The 19,250-nt window shown below is 40.2% G+C and overlaps 1 protein-coding gene across 1 annotated transcript in view; it reads right to left on the reverse strand.

Moving 5' to 3' along the window:
- Positions 1–19,250, reverse strand: part of Hecw1 (HECT, C2 and WW domain containing E3 ubiquitin protein ligase 1) — a 401,408-nt gene that overhangs the window by 295,787 nt on the left and 86,371 nt on the right.

Below are 19,250 nucleotides of genomic sequence, written 5' to 3' on the forward strand. Positions count from 1 at the left end.
ATGCCTGAGTTCTGTGCTTAGAACCTGTCACAAGGGGCCATGCCTCTTTGGGTGGCTGTTACAGGTGGCTGGAGAAATAAGTCAGTGGTAGAGACCTTGCCTACCATGCACAAGGCCCTGAGGTTGATCTCCAGAACCACAAAAGCAAGCAAACAAAAATGCAAACCAATGACCCAGTATGGCAGGAAGCCAAGAAAGGCCCCTTTCTGGAAGATGCTAGACTTTTCTGAAGGACAGCATTTTAGAACCACACCATCAACCTTCCTTCCCTCTTGTCTCCTTCCCGAAGGTCACTGCTCTGCCTCCCAGCCTCAGCTCCTTGCCTATTTGCCTTCATTAATCACTTGTCTGTCAAATTCCATTTTAGCACCTGCTTCTCAGAGGATCTGGAATAACCCAGGCCCTGCATGGTTTGCTCTGTGAATAGAAAAGTTCAACTATTCGATTGTCCTCTTGGCTGTGGAGGTTGAGTGACAATGTTATTTTGAAGCTTATTACTTTGACAAGATGAGAAAGTATTTGGACAGTGAGATAATGGCAGCAAGCACTGGGAGTGTCACCCTGCCAAAGGCCCTGTACCTGAGGCTGCCCCCTAGGTCCCCAGTGTTGCTGGGGCAACCTGCTGTCCTCATTTCATAACAGCAATCAACAGAAGTCTCGGAAAGTTTAAATGACACGAGCAAGGATACAAGAGCTTTATACCTTTTGAATTTTTATTCATAAAATTTCCCAATTTATTCTCAGTGATCCCTAAATTCATACAAAATTAGTGATTATTATTTGGTTTATAAAATAAAAGATAGTATTTAGTGGCATTTTGACTTTTCGTGTAGGCACTTAAAAGTAATTTAATAAAATACAATCAAAGGTCTACTAAATAATCACTGTCTCCTATGTATATTCCAGATTGAGCTCATGAAAAATAAGACAGGATATTCCAATGTTAGTCATGGTTTTTTACTATTCTTTGGTGGTATAAATAATTTCACATTGGTGTAGAAAAAGAGTTCCTCATAGTCTAGAAATAAAATTTTATGTGTGGAATATTTACCTACATTAGTACAGCTCTCATTTTCTGGTTTACTTACTCTGTAAAAGTTCAGTGACATCTGTCTTAGTTATTTTTTCATTGCTGGACGAAATACCTGACACCCACAAGTTAAAGGGGCAAAGATTTATTTTAGCTCACACTTTGTTTAGTTTTAATCCATAGTCAGCTGGCTCCAAGGAAAGGTGGCATGGCAAAGGAGCATGGCAGAGAAGAAACAGTCTGTGGCAGAGCAGGCAGAAGGCAGTAAGCCTTCTGGACTTTTATCTCATCTTGGCTACAAGCCTATTGGATGGTGCCACCCACACCCAGGGTAGGCCTTCTCATTAGCCACACCCAGAACTATGTTAAACCAATCAGTGGACTAATCCAGAACCACACACTTTTAATCCCAGTATTACATACCCATGGTCCAGCCACCTCCCAAAAGCTCCACTGATGAGCTCATGAAGCTTTGGGGGAACATCTAGATACAGCCATAACAACGTCTCTTGCAAATCTGATTTCCCTACCAATGAGCATGTTTTTCTTTTGCTGTGATAAGCACTGTTGCTTTCTTATCCACACCCTATCACCCATGCACATGAGAAGTCCGAGGGCTGCACAAGCTCAGGTTCTCTGGTACAGTGAGTGGATGCATCCAGGTCTTTTCCCACCATCACTGCATTTCCCATATTTCTATATTCTTGCTGGTACTTGCTCCTGCCGCCTTTCATTTTTAACTTCATAGATGTGAAAGGGGTTTAGTTTATATTTTTCTTATTAATAGCACCTATTATTTCATTCCCCAGTCAGAGCTTCATGTGTTTTGTTTATGTTTTTTCTTTGTTTTATTTTTTTTTTCCTGTACTGAGGATTGAACTTTGGGACTTTGCTCTGAGCTACATCCACAGCCAAGCTGGGCTTGAATTTGGGGTCCTCCTGCCTCAGCTTCCTGCAGTTCCAGGATTATAGGTATGCATCACCATATTCAGGTAGCTTTGCATTTTAAAAACAAGTCAGCCATGCTATGATAGCTCTGTAGGCCCATGAATCTCCTCAGCCCACTGACTGGCCCTGGACAAACCTCCAAAGTGCCAGAAGCCAGGCTTCATCCCCCTTACACTTCTGCTAAAGGTACTGACCTGCCATCAATTTAACCATGTTATTTCTTGGCTTAAAGCGCTCAATGTTCCGATTGCCTCCAAGATAAAACACAAACTTGCCAGCATAGTGAAGTTACTCTCTATAGGCCAGAAAATGACTCATGAAGTCTGGACTGAACCCAGGTATTAGGTGTCAGAACCCACTGCAAGAGTCTTTGTCAGTTTCCCCAGCAGCAGTGCACAGGAGGCCTGGCCCGATCTGGGAGAAGAAGTCAATTTTTCCCTTAAAAGAATCTTTCCGTATACACCTCCTAACCCAGCAGGTTTCTTCCTTCAAACTACATGATGTTTTTTCCTTTGGACTTTGCTCATCAAGTATCACCAATCCAGAAGATCACCATGGCTTTCACAGCCTACCAATAAATAAAATGTTCTTGGATAGAAGTACTGCCTGGACCCAGGCAGGTGATGCCTGGCCATTGTGATTTGTCCTGTGGTCAGGCGCAACAGCTGGGTTTATTCCATAAGCCCCACCACACCCTACTCTAGCACCCTTCTCTTCTCTACTAACATAAGCTATTAAGTCCCAGTTGCTTCTAGGCTAAGTCTATCCATTCAAGCCGTGCTCTCCTGAATCCATTATCAGATCTAGGATACATGTGAATCTGATACATCCTCTTGTTTGGAAAAAATGCCCTTAGCTCCAGAGAGGTCAATACAGATATTTCTTATTTAGTGACCTATCTGTTTAATGACTTGTTCAGACTTATGACACAGCTTTTTAAAAAACTTTTTTGCACAGTTCTATACATCTTATTTATAAGGACTCAGTGACTTTTTTTGAACAGTACACTTTGTTTATTCAGTATATAATTTTGCGGACTGTACTGCACAGTACAATACTGTAGTTTTATATTCTGTTGTACATTAGAGCATTGCACGTAAGTTATACAAATTAAAGCGAAGTCATCAAGTTGGAGTTTCCTTTGAATATTTCTCTGTTCTGAATATTACAATATACATACTACATACAATTCCTCATTTAGCGACCGATTCATCTAATGACCTGCTTGCAGAAACTGAACTCAGCCATTAAATGAGGACTGAATTCGCAAGATGCTCCAGGTGACCCCATGCTGCTGCATGAGAAAGAGGTGAGGCCTCCTGACTCCTCTCCTGCTCTACAGATTGAGTTGCTGCTCAGGAACAATAATTCTATCAGTGATCTAAAGATATCTTCTGTTGGATGGCCCAACACTGTGATATTGATTTTTAAACTTAAAAGTACAAGGCAAACTCTCAGTTTCCACCTAGAAAATTCTGCTTCTAAGGCTTTCAAAATCCCTTTTGACGCACACTTTGCGAGGCCATTTATATTTGTTTCCACTGAAGGAGAATATAACCACACAAGTCCCTGCCTGTCCTCCTGCCTGGGAGTTGCCTCTTCTGGGGCATTCTCTGCTCTCCAGTCCCACAAGGAGCAGCTGCTGGTGGCCATGCTTGCCCTTGATGACAACACTCTTAGGTCAAAGCTGTCTGTCAGAGGTGGTGCAGCTCCCAAACGGTGCCAGCTAATGAGCTGGTCAGTGACCAAAAATAATTCCTTTCCTGATGATTCTAAAAGATATGAGTGAAAGGTTTCAGTGCTGTGAAGTTACCCAGATCTCAGGCCAAAGACCATGTAAAGCACATGGACAAGTAATAGAAAATGGTCCAGAAGGGGCAGAGGGAGACTCCTAGGCCTTTGTTATTCTCCAGATGAATCTGTTGTTTTGTAAGTGTACAACACTGCTTCCTTTCTACTCCTCACTTTTTTTGTGTTTTTGCTAATTTAAATCAGCTCAAGTAAGTTTCTCTTCCTGGCATGCAGTGATTCTGGACGGAGTAAGACAGACCTTCCTCTCTAGGATACTCTAATTCAAATACAAATGGAATGAAGCCTCAGTATATCTCATTAATTTGATATAGACATTCAAGCATCATCCAACATTCACCCTATTTAACAGAACTCATGCACTTTAAGTAGGGAAAAGCATGTTTCTTCTTTCTTATCTGCATTCCTGGAGAGGAACTTCATTAGCTGAAGCCAAGAGTGTATTTTTCATAGCTAACCAAGACTCAATTATAATTTACATAGTGGGTCCAGGATCAGAATTCAAACATAAATGGCCCAGGAAACAAAATACAGAGAGATGAGAAAGGTGAGACTCTAAGAGTCTTGTAGTATATTGTTAATGCCTTTTTATTAAAGAAGGGGCCAATTTGATAGCATAATTGGTACTAAACAGTGGTTACTGACATGCATGACTGATCTAGTGGGAGGTCACTGAGGCCAGGCCCTTGGGCAAAGGAGATTTTTTGAGACCTTAGTCTCTCCCTTATCCTCTCTTCCAGGCATTAAGGTGAGTGATTTTGCTTCTCCACATGTTTCGGCCATGATACCCAAAGCAATGGAATCTATGAGTTGTGGGGTAAAACTTTTAAAACTTAACCTTTTTGTTTTGTAAGTCAATTATTGTAGATATTCATTATGGTAACTGAAAGCTGGCTAATAAACTCCAATTCCATCTATGATCAGACTCTGAGTCTTTCTCCTTGAGATCTAGCCAATAGTGTTTTAAGATCGCACTGTGTTTGTCACCTGCCAAAGGCAAACATGTGCCATGGACCTTTGTCCTGGGTGGACCCATCCTCTGGAAGGCAGCACTGAGCAACATCTTTAACATCTATGGTGCAGGAAAGATAGAGAAACCCAGTAAGTGCTGGAGATGAAAATGACAAACCATCCACATAGCAGGGACCGACAAGGCCTCAAAAATCTGCTTTATCTCATAGGACTCGGGTTTCACCTTAGAAAACAAAGATCACATGATATGACAGGCACACCCATATGACTTCCTATTCTGTCTTCTCCCTAACTCAGAGTACCAGTGCCTGTGTCCATTAGAGAACTGAACACCTTGCATCCTTTGAAGAAACGGCAGTGTAATCATCTGCGTCTGCCTGAGTCTCTTCCACACACTCTCTTTCTGTGTTCTTGTGAAACAGTGAAGACCAGAACAAAGCTACTGAAAAGCACATGCATGGCAGAGGATGGTGATCCCGCTCCTTCAGCATCTGGCACCTCAAGTTGATGAAAGATAACAGCACACAGAGAACATGAATAAAGTAGCATTAGTTCAGTAAATGCCTTTCAACATCTTTATAATCAGGAAATCAGCTTTGAAAGCAGATTTTAAAAAAGAATTGAGATGTGTTATGTACATGTACCAACTCCCCATAAGGAACAATCATTATATAATGCAAATATGTACTAATAAAAAATAAAATAAAAAAGAAACAAGCTTTGTTTTCTAATATCTACGGACAATTAATAGGAATTTATTATACAAGGGTCAGATGTTATCCATTTTCTGATCAGAAAGTAACTAGGATAGATAGTAATATAACACAAATTTGAACTTTCCAAAAATACGGAAAAGCTTTTTGGTTAAAAAGGAATTTTAAATTACAATTATAGGCTGTTTAGAAGTCAGTGACAATGGGAATGCTATAAAAGGTGCACAAACAGAACAATATGCAAGAGGAGAACTCGTAGCCTTAAATGGGATTGCTATGTAGCCAGCACATCCTGGTTTGACCATGCTGCCTGTTTAAGCATGGAAAGGTTGCTGAATGGATTGGTAAGTTGTACCACCCCGAGCCTTTCACCTAGGAGCCCAAAGACTTCCAAGATGCAGCAGTTAACAGATTAGTCCAATCTTAGCAAGGGCCCTCTGGAGTCCCAAAGACAGTGTCCACTCGGGCTGGTCAGGACCCATGTAGCTACAGGTAAGTAAATATTCTGTCTTAACTGTTTTCATTGCCAAACAGGGAAATGTAAACACATGCACTTGGCATTAAATTCTTAGATTTCTTAAAATTAGGGAAATAAAGCCATATGTGGTGGTGCACACCTATGATCCCAGCACTCTGGGAAGCTGAGGCGAGAGGATGGTAAGTTTGAGTCCAACCTAAGCAAGATCCTGTGTCAAAATAAAAAAATTTAAAAGGTCTGGGAATGTAGCTCAGTGTAAAGGTCCTGGGTTCAATCTCTAGGATAGGGATGGGATGGGGGGAACAAGAGCCAAGCAAACAAACAAACAAAACCAAGAAGAATAGTGAACAGTGAAAAGGAAAAACACTCTAAATGTGCACTTGCCTCTCCTGTTCCACCCTCCTCTTTCTGCCCTGGGGCCCTGGAAGCTGACTTGGTGGGGAGTTAATGGACTTCCTTCCCTACTGTCTTTAAGGTTGGTTCAGCAGAAACAGAAATGTGGAGGGAGAGAGGGAAGGAGGGAGGGAGGGAGGGAGAAGGCGTATGGCAGAGCATTTCCCTGCTGCCTCAACTGTGGACTGTGAGTCCTGCTGGGTGCCTCAGGTCCCAGCCCCAGTCGTGTCCTCTCCACTAGGCTCCAATCCTCCTTCCTCCAGGCAGTAGCTCCCAGGCCTCCTGGCTGCTGTGTGATCTCCCACACACTGCCCATCCCTCAGCGAAGAGTCCCTCTCCTTGAATTAACCACCTTGAGATTTACCAGCCAGCATCACTGTCTTAGTTACTGTTTTCATTTCTGGGACAAAATACCTGATACTTATATGTTAAAGGAGGGAAGGCTTATTTTAGCTCACAGTTCGTAGAGATTTCAGTCCATAATTGGCTGGCTCCAAGGCAGAGTCACATGGCAGAGGGGCACAGTAGAGGAGAAACAGTCCATGGCAGGGCAGGCAGCAAGCAGGAAGCCTGCCTTCTCTCTGTGCCTTTATATTCCATCTAGGCTATCAGCCTATTGATTGGTGCCACCCACACCCACAGTGGGGCTTCCCTCTTGGGCAAATCCATTCAGCCACATCCAGAACTATTCTAATCCAACTAGGAGACTAATCCAGATATCATACAACCTTAATGCATATTCACAGACACTGACACCTCTGAAAAGTCCCACCTATGAGCACAAGCCATAACAACTACCATAATGTCCAAATATTGGGAAAGAAAACATGGGCAGGTGGAATTGTAATCTGCATTAAACAGCCCTTTTTGACAAGGAAACACACATAAACACACTCACATATGAAACTCTAGTTTCTCTCGATTTTTATAATTATTCAGAAATTGTATTGAATATATTTAAATATAATCTTTCTTGAATAAGTTATCTCCTTATATTTGTTACCTCAGCATATTAGCTGGCTTTTTTACTTTTTAAAAGCTGCTTGCCCCATCAGTAGTAATTATAAATATTCTTTTATATTACTAATCTTATTTGCTTTATTTTCTCTAATTTTACATATATATATGTGCATACATACACAAAAATGTACTTGAAAAACTAAAATTGAACTATAGAGAAATAAAAATAAAATACTACAGAAATACGTCTGTGTATATACATATATACATAAATGAAAGCACACACATAAAGTTAGAAAGAAAAGCTACAGACAAAAAGTAAATAAATAATATTAATACTATAAGGAGAGCTCATAATTCCATTCATAGGAAAATAGCTTCTAAAGAACCAAAAATTTTCTAGAGGTCTACTATAATAAATTCCAAAATCCTGATGTATACTCAATTTTCTGAAAAAGATACATATTGATTTGATGTTCACAACATACAGATATTTTACATCTTTTGTCTTTCTGTGACAAAAATGTCTACAGAGTTAAACTAGACTTTAAAATTTTTTCTTATGATTACCAGTTACAGTAAACAAATTCTTCTAGGTTGGGTAATCAATTATCATTGTCAAAATTATTCAGTAGTGCACAGTTGATATAAACAAAAAAGATATAAATGTCATTTAAGATAAATGGCACGTATCAGAAAATCATTTTTGTTGACTTACAATAAACAACTAATTAAGCCCTGCTTCAGTTGATGGAAGTAAAAGAGGAAAGGGAGAGGGCGAGGAGAGGAAAAGGATGTAAGGACTGAGATGGAGTATGTACATGTACCAACTTTCCATGAGGAATGTAATCATTATGTACTGCAAACATGTACTAATAAAAATAAAAAATTTTTAAAAGAAAGTAAAACATTAATTGGAAAATGTCTGCCTTGGGACAGTTTGCTACCAGTCCTGGAGTGATTAATTTTCTGGGAAGTATGGAGGAAAGATTTACTTTTTTTGTTTGTTTGGTACCGGGGATCAAACTTGGGACCTTGGTCGCCGGAACTACTGAGCTAAATCCCCGGCCCTACCTGCTCTTTTTTTACTGAGAGGCACATAGACTAACTCAAAGAAAAGTGAGAAAATTGACATATTACTATTTTCATTCATTTTACCAATATAATATTTTGATAAATTGATTTTAGATTAACTCATACTTTAAATATATTTCATCATAACCATAGAGCTACAGATTTAATCATTCTATTAATAGAAAACATGTACAATATAACAAATGGCAAAGTCATTTTATCAAACCAATTAGCTCAGAACCTGGTGTGGTGGCACCTGCCTGTAATCCCAGCACTCAGGAGGCTGAGACAGGAGGATTGCCATGAGTTTGAGGCCAGCCTGGGCTACAGAGTAAGTTCAAGGCCAGACTAAACTACATAGTGAGTCTCTTTCAGAAATAAATAAATACATAAAATAAGCCAAATCAGATTTTTTTCATTGGTTAGAAAAAAAGTGTGACCTCAGTCTTAAACCCAAATAAATGCACTAACACACATTTTAAAGAATAATTATAAATATGATTAGAAATAAAGTAAAATGTATAATTTATAAAGTAAATCATTAATGTTCCAGGAAGATTAAAATAATGAAGATCTAGTAAAATTTCCATTGTAAAGTAAGTTATATAAACAAAATAATAAATCTTTCTCATTACTTAATTTGGTATGGTGCAATCAGAAGCTGAAATTTCCACTCACGTAAGGAGAGTAGGGCTTAATGGTCCAGTGTTTCTTCCATGCTGTGTGAATACGGTTCAAATTTGAGGGACAATTAAATGAATCTCATGAATAAAGCCAGAAATACTTCCAATAATATTGCTAGACATGATTATCAATTTTTAATAGAGTTTTAAAAGTGAGACTAACATATTGCTACAATAACCAGTTAAGCACCTAATGTATAATTTTGTTTTGTAATAATAGTGGGAAGAAAATATTCAAAGTTTAATAAGATTTGAGTATTAAGACAAATGAGAATTAAGCGAGTTCTTAGGATCTGGTTTGATAAACTAAGTTTTAATTTTCTTCATGACATATTCCTAATCTGAGAGAAACTGGGTAAAAGTTTTATTCATGGATTTTGTTTAACAGCCTTGAAAATGTCGATAGTTCTGAGAAACATCATGATTGCATTTACAAGAGGCAGTTTCCCCAAAAAAGAGCCTGAACAGCTCTGTGTTTTTGAAAAGACTGTTCTTGCAGCAGATGACTTATCATAGGGTGACCACAAGGACAGGTGTAAGAATTGCTTACTTTGTCCCAGCTTCAGGATTTCTTACTGATGCTTTCTGTGCTCTTCAGTAAGTCTCCCTTAAGAACTCCTTTCACAGCAGAAAGAGAATGGGAGAGGGAAGTCATTAAAATGAAACCTGTCACACACCAGAGGTCTATGGACACCAAAAACAGACAGGACAAAGCCTCCCCTCCCCAACACCATGCTTTGCTTCACAGAAACACAAAAGATGCAAAGTGTGAAGATGTTTCAGGGGGTTATGCTATCTTGATTTATCATTTTAAAAGGTTTTCTCTTTGTTGGATGTCCTCAAAGTATCACACCTTGTGGGCAAGGAACAGGGTCACATTTGAGGGAGGTGAAGAAAGCACTTCCTGCTTGGGAAGAATGATTATAAACACAGGTTTATTCTAGCAGATCAATTTTAAAAAGCAGACAGAAGTTGAGGGCTTGAGAGCAGAATTCCACAAGGCATCCCCATGCTTGAGTAACCCCTAGAAAGTGTTCTTTTTCCCCAGGGAACTCACATTGTCCCAGAAGAGTGTGAGTTCCTTGAGGATGGATCAACTCAAGTAGCCCTGCATCCCCAGCACCTGCCCTGGTGCTTGGCACAGAACAATCACACATAAACATTTATGGAATTAGTTCAATCATTCACAAAAGAAAAGGGTGGCATTTCAGATTAAAAGATGGGAACTGCTTCAATAAGGCAAAAGCAGTTTTATTTATGTAAAATTGTAAAGGTTAGAATTTTCATTCTGAGTTTTAGCCAGTGTTTCTTTCTACCAGAGAGAGAGAGAGAGAGAGAGACAGAGAGAGACAGAGAGAGACAGAGAGAGACAGAGAGAGACAGAGACAGAGACAGAGACACACAGAGAGGGATTTTCAATTTAACCCTTCTTGAGTCCTGAATTAGCCTTCCCTGAGCATGCACAGATTCTACTCTGAGTCCCTCTCTTATGGTTTAGATATAAAACATACTTCAAAAGTCTCATATATTCAGAGGTGGGGCTTTTGGAAGGTAACTGGATCATAGTAGGATTACACTCACCAGTGGATTCATCCATGGATGAGTCCACAGCTGAATGTGCTGTTAAGAGGTGGGACTTAGTTGGAGGTGGTCCCTGAGGGTGTAACTTGGAAGGGTACATTCTCATCCCCATCTCCTCCCTTTCTTCTCTGCTTTCTTGCCAACATGATGTGAACAGCTTTCCTCCTTCAAGCCCTTTCACCACAGCTTTTGCCTTAGAGCCAGCTTACCATGGATTGTACCACTGTAACTGTGAGCCAATATAAACCTCTGTTCCTTTAAGTTGTGGGTTGTCAGGTATTTTGACCCAGTGATGGGAAAGTGACTAATACACTCTATGATATTCAACCAGAGCCACCCCAGGCCTCACTCTCTGAGCACTGTCCTATTCTTAGGCCATCACACCTATCTTTTTAATGACCTATCTCCACAAGTTCTTTTGGGACAGTGACAATAGACACATCAGCTTCTAGGAAAAGCCTTTGGTTAAAAGACTTGTTCAGCCTGGTGTGGTGCTGCACACCTGTAATTCCAACTACTTGGGAGGCTGAGGCACAAGGAACACAGTCAACCCACACAACGTAGAGAGGCCCTTGATGTAGCTCAACACTCTCTAGATTCAGTCCCCAGTATTCAAAACAAAAAAAAGGAACTCATTGACTACTAAGCTCTCCCAATCCAGGTAAGGTTACAGACTCCAGAGGTCTTTTGGGGAAGCAAAGCCACTCAGCTGATTCCACTGGTGGCCAATCCCAGACAGGCCAAGAAGCTGCCAGTCACTAAACTTAAGAAACAAAAAGCTGTTGGTTTCAAATAACCCTCAATTCTGTCTGCACTCTTGGAACAGAACCCAAAGCTTCAGGCCACGGTGCCTTAATGCTCTCCCTCTGATGTAGCTACTGCATCGCCTTAAATGGAAACTTCGGGGCCCTGTAAGTCAGATAAGCATATGACAGAACACTGTGCCTGGCCCTTCTCCACGACTCCAACCTATTAATTATTCTTTCACTCTCCTGGAACTCTTAACCTTTTACTTTATTTCAGCTTCTTCTTGTCAGCATTCAAATATGTTCACTCTTCTCCTACTTCCTTCTCACTCAAGTAACCTATTTATCTTCTCCCCTTCTCTGCAGGCTATGGAAAGACATTTATATTCCTGGCTTCCTTCCTCGGTATCTCCCTCATGTCTTACCCAGCTGTATCCTGGCTACAAACTTACTCTCCAACCCTAACTTTTTTCCAAAAAGAATAGGAAAAAGAAGGGGGAGGAAGAAGTTCCTTCTTGCTAAACCCAATCTGTTAGAGGAAAGAGGTAGGGGAAGACCTCTCAAATATTCCAGTGCTCTCAGAGGAGACATCCCTGAGAAAGAAAAAATTCATCACCCTGAAGAAGAGAGACCAGAATCCAGCATGAGTCTCTCAAGAAGCAGAGGATGCTTCTCATGTCAGGAGAACGTCACAGTCATAGACCCCAGGCTGACAGAGGACCTGCCTGTATGGTGTCATCTGCATCTGAGCCAGTAGCAGTGACCAGTAAGGCTCAGTCTTCACGGGCCAGGGTAGTGATCATCATCTCAATGCCATCCACTGTGTCAGGAACACAGGCTGATGATTAGGTTCGGCGGACTGGAGGTCACCCCTGTGCTGCTTTTACAAACAGTCCAGGGTGTCAGACCACAGGGCAAGCTGAGCTGGCATGGGAAGCCCCCACCTGCCGCTCCTCATGCTGTCACACCTGATCAAAGGGATCAGAATCTACTTTGGGCATATATTCAAGTTCATCACCCAGAGAGGTACCAAGAATAAAGAAAAAACTAACTAAAAGCTGGAACAACTGGGCCAGTGTTCAAACCAAAAGTGTTACAAAGCAGACAGGGTCTTTTGCTCAGTTTGGATGAAAATCACCAAATTGATATTTTGACAAATGGGGTCCCCCAGAGAGGAGACGGGGACACCAGCTTTCCCCTGGATCCCATACAGAGTATTCATCAAGTTTATCATCAGAAAAAAAGATTTCAGGATTCATTACAGAGAGACATAGGCATGCAGGTTTACTAGACAGAGTTAAAAGGCAAAAAAAAAAAAAAAAAAAAGAAAAAGAAATTTAGCTTAGCAGCTAAAGGAGTCACAATCTGATGATCAGATTGGCCTTAAAGAAAGTAGCAAGATTAGGACAAGCTCTTATGGCTTTCCTGGGGTGGGCAAGGGACTGGTAACTTCCCACTGCATCGTGAGTATGGCTTCATGTTTAGGGGAGTTCCTCATAGTGTAAGGTTTAGATCATGGCCATTCTCATCTTTTTCTTTTTTTTAATTTTGGTACCAGGAATTGAACTCAGGGCCTCGAACTTACCAGGCAGGCACTGTGTCACTGAGTTACATTCCCAACCCACATCCTTGGAGATATACTGGCCTCTCCTCTGCTGGCACACCATGTCTGGTCCCTGGGATAATAAGAGGAGGGTTAAGGGGAGGGTGTATTCCACACATTGCTAATGAGGGAGGACAGGGGAAGGGATGCTGCCATTTTCATTGGGTAAGAGGTCAAGGATAAGGGCATGAGATTTCATGTATACCAATCTCTGAGGGAACCTGTCCTACCTCAAAGACAGGTACAGAGCAGGACATGTCCTTCAGCTCAGGGCTATGGCTTTTGATGTTCTCCAAAGGACATGAATCCAGACCCGAGATACGTTGCTAGAGGCCAGATCCATGAAAGGCTGTCTTGTTGACTTAGTAGAAAAGAGATTCGCTCCCGGCCCAGAGCAAGGGGCTTCTGAGCCATCATCCCACCACTCCCAGCCCTGAGGAAGGGGCTTCCGGGCCATCATTTGCCCACCCCTCCTGGCCCAGAGGAAGGGGCTTCTGGGCCACCAGTCCTCTGCTCCCAACTTAGAGGAAGGGGCTTCTGGGCCACCAGTCCTCTGCTCCCAACTTAGAGGAAGGGGCTTCTGGGCCGCTGTCCATTCCATCAATCCCAGCCCAGAGGAAGGGGCTTCTGAACCACCGTCCAACCGCTCCTGGCCCAGAGGAAGGAGCTTCCAGGCCACTGTCAATCCCACCATTCCTGGCCCAGAGAAAGGGGCTTCTGAGCTGCTGTCCCACTGATCCCAGGTCAGAGGAGGTGAGCTGAGTGGGCACCAAGAACATCACACCCCACCCCCCTGGGTCAAAATGAGAAGACACATAAATAAATCTCAAAACCAGACTTCCAGATCACCTAGAGCAACCCCAAAGGGAAATGAGATGGAACACTTTGATACTCAACCACTCGGACCTCCTGAATTGGCAACAAAAGAGGATATGAATAAAATGAAATGAGAAATAATTTCTCAGATAACAACAGAGATTGGGCTCGTAGTGCAAGACATGATTAATAAATCTAGAGAGGAGCTGAGGAATATGATGGAATCCAACATAGGAAACAAATGGAATCCATAAAACAGATGCAAATAGATTTCCAGGAGATCAAAAAGTCCATTGAAAGTCTACACAGCAGAATGAGCCAATGTGAGGACAGAATTTCAGATATAGAAGATAAGACTGCAATTAGTGACAAGAAAAATTGCTTCAAAATTGCAAGGAACCACAAGAAATCAAAGCAGCAGCTGCTAGATGATGCAAAGAAGAATAACATTAGACTGATTGGACTCAACAAGGAAACAGGAGAGAGTGCAGATGACATAAAAAAATTGTTCACAGAAGTAATGGCAGAAAACTTCCCAAGCAAGGGAAAAGAAATTGACATACAGATAAGTGAGGCATATAGGATTCCAAATAGCCTTGATCAAAAAAAATCTACACATAGGCATATAATTGTTAAGATTCCAGAAACTCAACAGAAGAACAAAGTTCTACAAGCAGTTAGAGAAAAGAAACAAATAACATACAAAAGAAATCCCATCAGAATCACAGCATACTTCTCAATGCAAACCCTCAAGGCATGAAGAGCTTGGAGTGACATATTCCAAGCCCTGAAGAAAAATAGTCTCCAACCCAGATTGATGTACCCTACAAAACTATCTTCAAAATTGATGGAGAAATAAGATACTTTCATGACAAAGAGCACCTTAGGAACTTCATGAATACCAAAATAGCACTCCAAAAAACTTTAGACAATATCCTAGGAACAGACAATGAGGATAACAACCCCAAGAAGCAAAGCAGAATGAACTCATAGGGCATGACAAGAAATTAAACGTAAAGGGGGAGAACCCAACAAAAGGAAAAAGTCATGACAATGATAAGTCAATATGTTTCAGTTATAACCATCAATGGTAATGGTCTCAATTCACCAATTGAAAGGAATAGACTGCCCGAATGGGACAAGAAGCAAAATTCAACAATATGCTGCATACAAGAAATACGCTTAATTAAAAACAAAACTCATAGACCGAAAGTTAAAGGGTAGAAAACAATACTCCATGTGACAGGAACCCGAAAAAAAGCAGGAGTAGCCATCCTCTTGGCAGATCAAGTAGATTTCAAGCCAACACTGATTAAGAGAGACAAAAAAGGACACTACATCCTTGTAAAGGGAACAATCCAACAGGAAGATATGACAATCATAAATATCCATGCACCAAACACTAGTGCGCCCAACTATATAAAACAAATACTAACAGACATGAAAAGTCATATATGCACTAATACAATTGTAGTGGGGGACCTCAATATCCCACTGTCACAAATAGATAGATCAACTAGACAAAAAATATGTAATGAATTACTAAAACTCAATTGAACTCTTGAACAAACGAACTTAACAGATGTTTACAGAGTCTTCCACCCCACAAAATCAGGATACACAAGCTGCACATAGGTCATTCTCCAAAATAGACCACATACTCGTGCACAGAACATGTTTAAGTAAGTCGAAAGGAATTGAACTCATCCCCTATATATTAGCAGACCATAGTGCGATGAAACTGGAGATCCATAGCAAAAGAAACTGGAAAAATTTCATAAACACGTGGAAATTGAACAACACACTTCTGAATAACCAATGGGTCATAGGGGAAATTAAAGAAGAAATCAGACAGTTGCTTCAATTAAATGACAATGACAATACAACATATCGGAATCTATGGGACACAATGAAAGCAGTCTTACCAGAGAAATTCATAGCAGTGAATACACATATTAGGAAAACAGAATGAGCCCAATTAAACAACCTGATGCTGAACGTCAAGCTTCTAGAAAAAGAAGAGCAGGACAAACCCAAAGCTCATACAAGGGAGGAAATTATAAAGATCAGAGGAGAGATCAATGCAATGGAGACTAAGAGAATGATACAAAAAAATCAATGAAGCCAAGAGTTGGTTCTTCAAAAGAATCAACAAAATTGACAAACCCTTAGCCAAACTTATCAGCAAAAGGAAAGAAAAGGCCCAAATTCATGCAATTAGGAATGAAAAGGGTGAAATTACAACAGACTCAGCAGAAATCCAGAGGATCATCAATACCTACTTTCAGAACCTATATGCCAATAAGATGGAAAACACAGAAGAAATGGACAGATGCCTAGAGACATATGAATTACCAAAATTGAATGAAGAAGACCTAAAAATTCTAAACAACCCAATATCAATCAATGAAATTGAAAACATAATTAAAAACTTATCAACTAAGAAAAGCCCAGATCCTGATGGCCTCACTGCTGAATTCTACAAGACATTTAGAGAGGAACTACTGCCACTACTGTTTAAACTCTTCAATGAAATTGAAAGGGAAGCAATACTCCCAAATTCATTCCTGGAAGCAAGCATCACCTTGATCCCCACAGCAGAGAAAGACCCACTGAAAAAGAGAACTATAGGCCAATCTCACTAATGAACATAGATGAAAAATCCTCAATAAGGTACTGGCAACCAGAATGCAGAAGATCATCAAGAAAATCATACACCCTAACCAAGTGGGATTCATCCCAGGGATGCAGGGATGGTTCAATATTCGCAAATCAATCAATGTAATACACTATATCAATAGAGCCAAGGACAAAAACCATATGATTATCTCCATAGAGACAGAAAAAGCATTTGACAAAATCCAACATGCATTTATGATAAAAACCCTACAAAAAATTGGAATAGATGGTCTCTACCTCAAACTGATGAAAGCCATCTATGAAAAACTAACACCCAGTATCATACTAAATGGTCAAAAACTGAAATCCTTCACACTAAAATGAGGAACAAGACAAGGATGTCCACTATCACCACTCTTGTTCAATATAGTTTTGGAAACATTAGCCACGGCAATTAGACAAGAGAAAGAAATAAAAGGAATAAAGATAGGAAATGAAGAAGTCAAATTGTCATTATTTGCAGATGACATGATACTCTATATAGAAGACCCCAAGAACTCCACCAAAAGTCTTCTAGACTTAATAACCAAATTCAGTAAAGTAGCTGGATACAAGGTCAACACACAAAAATCAATAGCTTTCCTCTACTCAAATAACAGACTCACTGAGAGAGAAATAGGGCAAATAATTCCTTTCACAATAGCATCCAAAAAACTGAAATACCTAGGAATCAACCTAACAAAAGAAATCAAAGACCTCTTCTCTGAAAACTATAGTACTCTGAAAAGAGAGATTGAAGATGATATCAGAAAATGGAAAGGCATCCCTTGCTCCTGGGTAGGAAGGATCAATATAGTGAAAATGGCCATACTTCCAAAACTGCTATATAGATTTAATCCAATTCCAATTGAGATCCCAGCAGCATACTTCATGGACCTTGAGAAAACAATCCAAAGATTCATTTGGAACAAGAAGAGATCCATAAGAGCAAAAGCAATTCTAGGTAATAGAGACATGGCAGGGGGTATCACAATCCCCAACTTGAAACTATACTACAAAGCTACTGTGATAAAAACAGCATGGTACTGGCAAAGAAATAAACCTGAGGACCAGTGGAACAGATTAGAAGATGCAGAAACAATGCCAGACACACTCAGCCATCTCACCTTCAATAAAGGAGCCAAACTCCCTCACTGGAGGAAAGATAGCCTCTTTAATAAATGGTGCTGGAAAAATTGAGTTTAAACTTGCCAAAGATTAAAACCAGACCTATATCTCTCACCATGCACTAAACTAAAATCAAAATGGATTAAAGATCTAAATATTAAAACAGAAACACTGAACCGGCTGGAACAGAGGTTAGGTAGAACTCTTGAAGACACTGGTGTAGGAAAAGATTTTATGAACAAAATCTCAGTTGCCCATGAACTAGCACAAATAGTCAACAAGTGGAATCTCTTATTAAAAAGCTTCTCCACAGCAACAGAAACCACCAGCAGGGTGAAGAGACAACCCACAATGTGGAAAAAACTCTTCACCTGCTGTTCCTCAGACAAAGGTCTACTATCTCGAATCTATAAAGAACTTAAAAAGATCAGACCTCCCAAATTTAAAAACCCAGTCCCAAAATGGGCATCTGAAATGAGCAGACATTTCTCAGACAAAGAAGTAGAAATAGCAAATAAATACATGAAAAAATGTTCAACATCACTGGTCATTCGAGAGATGCAAATGAAAACAATGCTGAGATTCCACCTCACTCCAGAAAGAATGGATGCTATTGTGAACTCAACCAATAACAAGTGCTAGTGGGGCTGTAGGGAAAGAGGAACCCTGCTCCAGTGCTGGTGGGAGTGTAGACTGGTGCAATCACTGTGGAAATCAGTATGAAGATAGCTCAAAGAACTAGAACTGGAAGTCCCATTTGACCCAGCTATTCCCCTGCTGGGTATCATCCCCAAAGAATTAAAAGAATTATACCGCAGTTATATATGTGCACCCATGTTCATAGCAGTACAGTTTGTAATAGCTAAAACTTGGGAAAAGCCCAAATGCCCATGAACTGGAGACTGGATAAAGAAAATGTGTTTTTTTTATAAAATAGAGTACTACTCAGCCATAAAAAATGAGAAATTAGAGACATTTATAGCTAAATGGATGCACATTGAGGTGATATTCTTAAGTGAAATAAATAGGACACACATGTATAAATACCGAATAGTTTCTCTAGTGTGAGGAACTGAAAGTGTAAATAAGGACTAAAATGTATAATAGATAATGTGAAATAGGAAGAAAAGGGGCAAAGGGGGAAGGAAAATGGTAGGGGTAGGGGAAAGGAAAGAAGGGAATGGAATTAATATGAGAAAATGGAAAAATGGAAACAAAGTCTTTGTAAACAGGGAGGGGTGGAGGGGTTGAAGGGAGGGCAGGGCAAGGGTGAAAAATAAGAACCAAGAGAGACTATGTAAAGGTGCAAATTTCCAATGATGAATGTCATTATATTGTATACCTAAAATGTACCATTGATTAGAATGAATAATCGATAATGCAAAATAGGAAGAAAAGGTCCAAAGGGGTAGGGGTAGTGGGAGGGGCAGGGGAAAGGAAAGAAGGGAAAGGAAAAATGATGAGAAATGAGAATAATGGAAACAAAGTCTTTGTAAATAGGGAAGGGTGGAGGGCGTGAAGGGAGGGCTAGGAATGGGGAAAAAATAAGAACCAAGATGCATCATGTAAAGGTACAATTCCCAATGAGAAATGTAAATGTGTTGTATACCTAAAATGTACCAATAAAAGAATTTAAGTAAAAAGAAAAGAAAAGAGAT

The sequence above is a fragment of the Heterocephalus glaber genome, unplaced genomic scaffold (genome assembly GCF_053883595.1).
Source record: "Heterocephalus glaber isolate CG9 unplaced genomic scaffold, H.glaber_assembly_v1.0 deba00001610, whole genome shotgun sequence".
Classification (NCBI taxonomy): Eukaryota; Metazoa; Chordata; class Mammalia; order Rodentia; family Bathyergidae; genus Heterocephalus; species Heterocephalus glaber.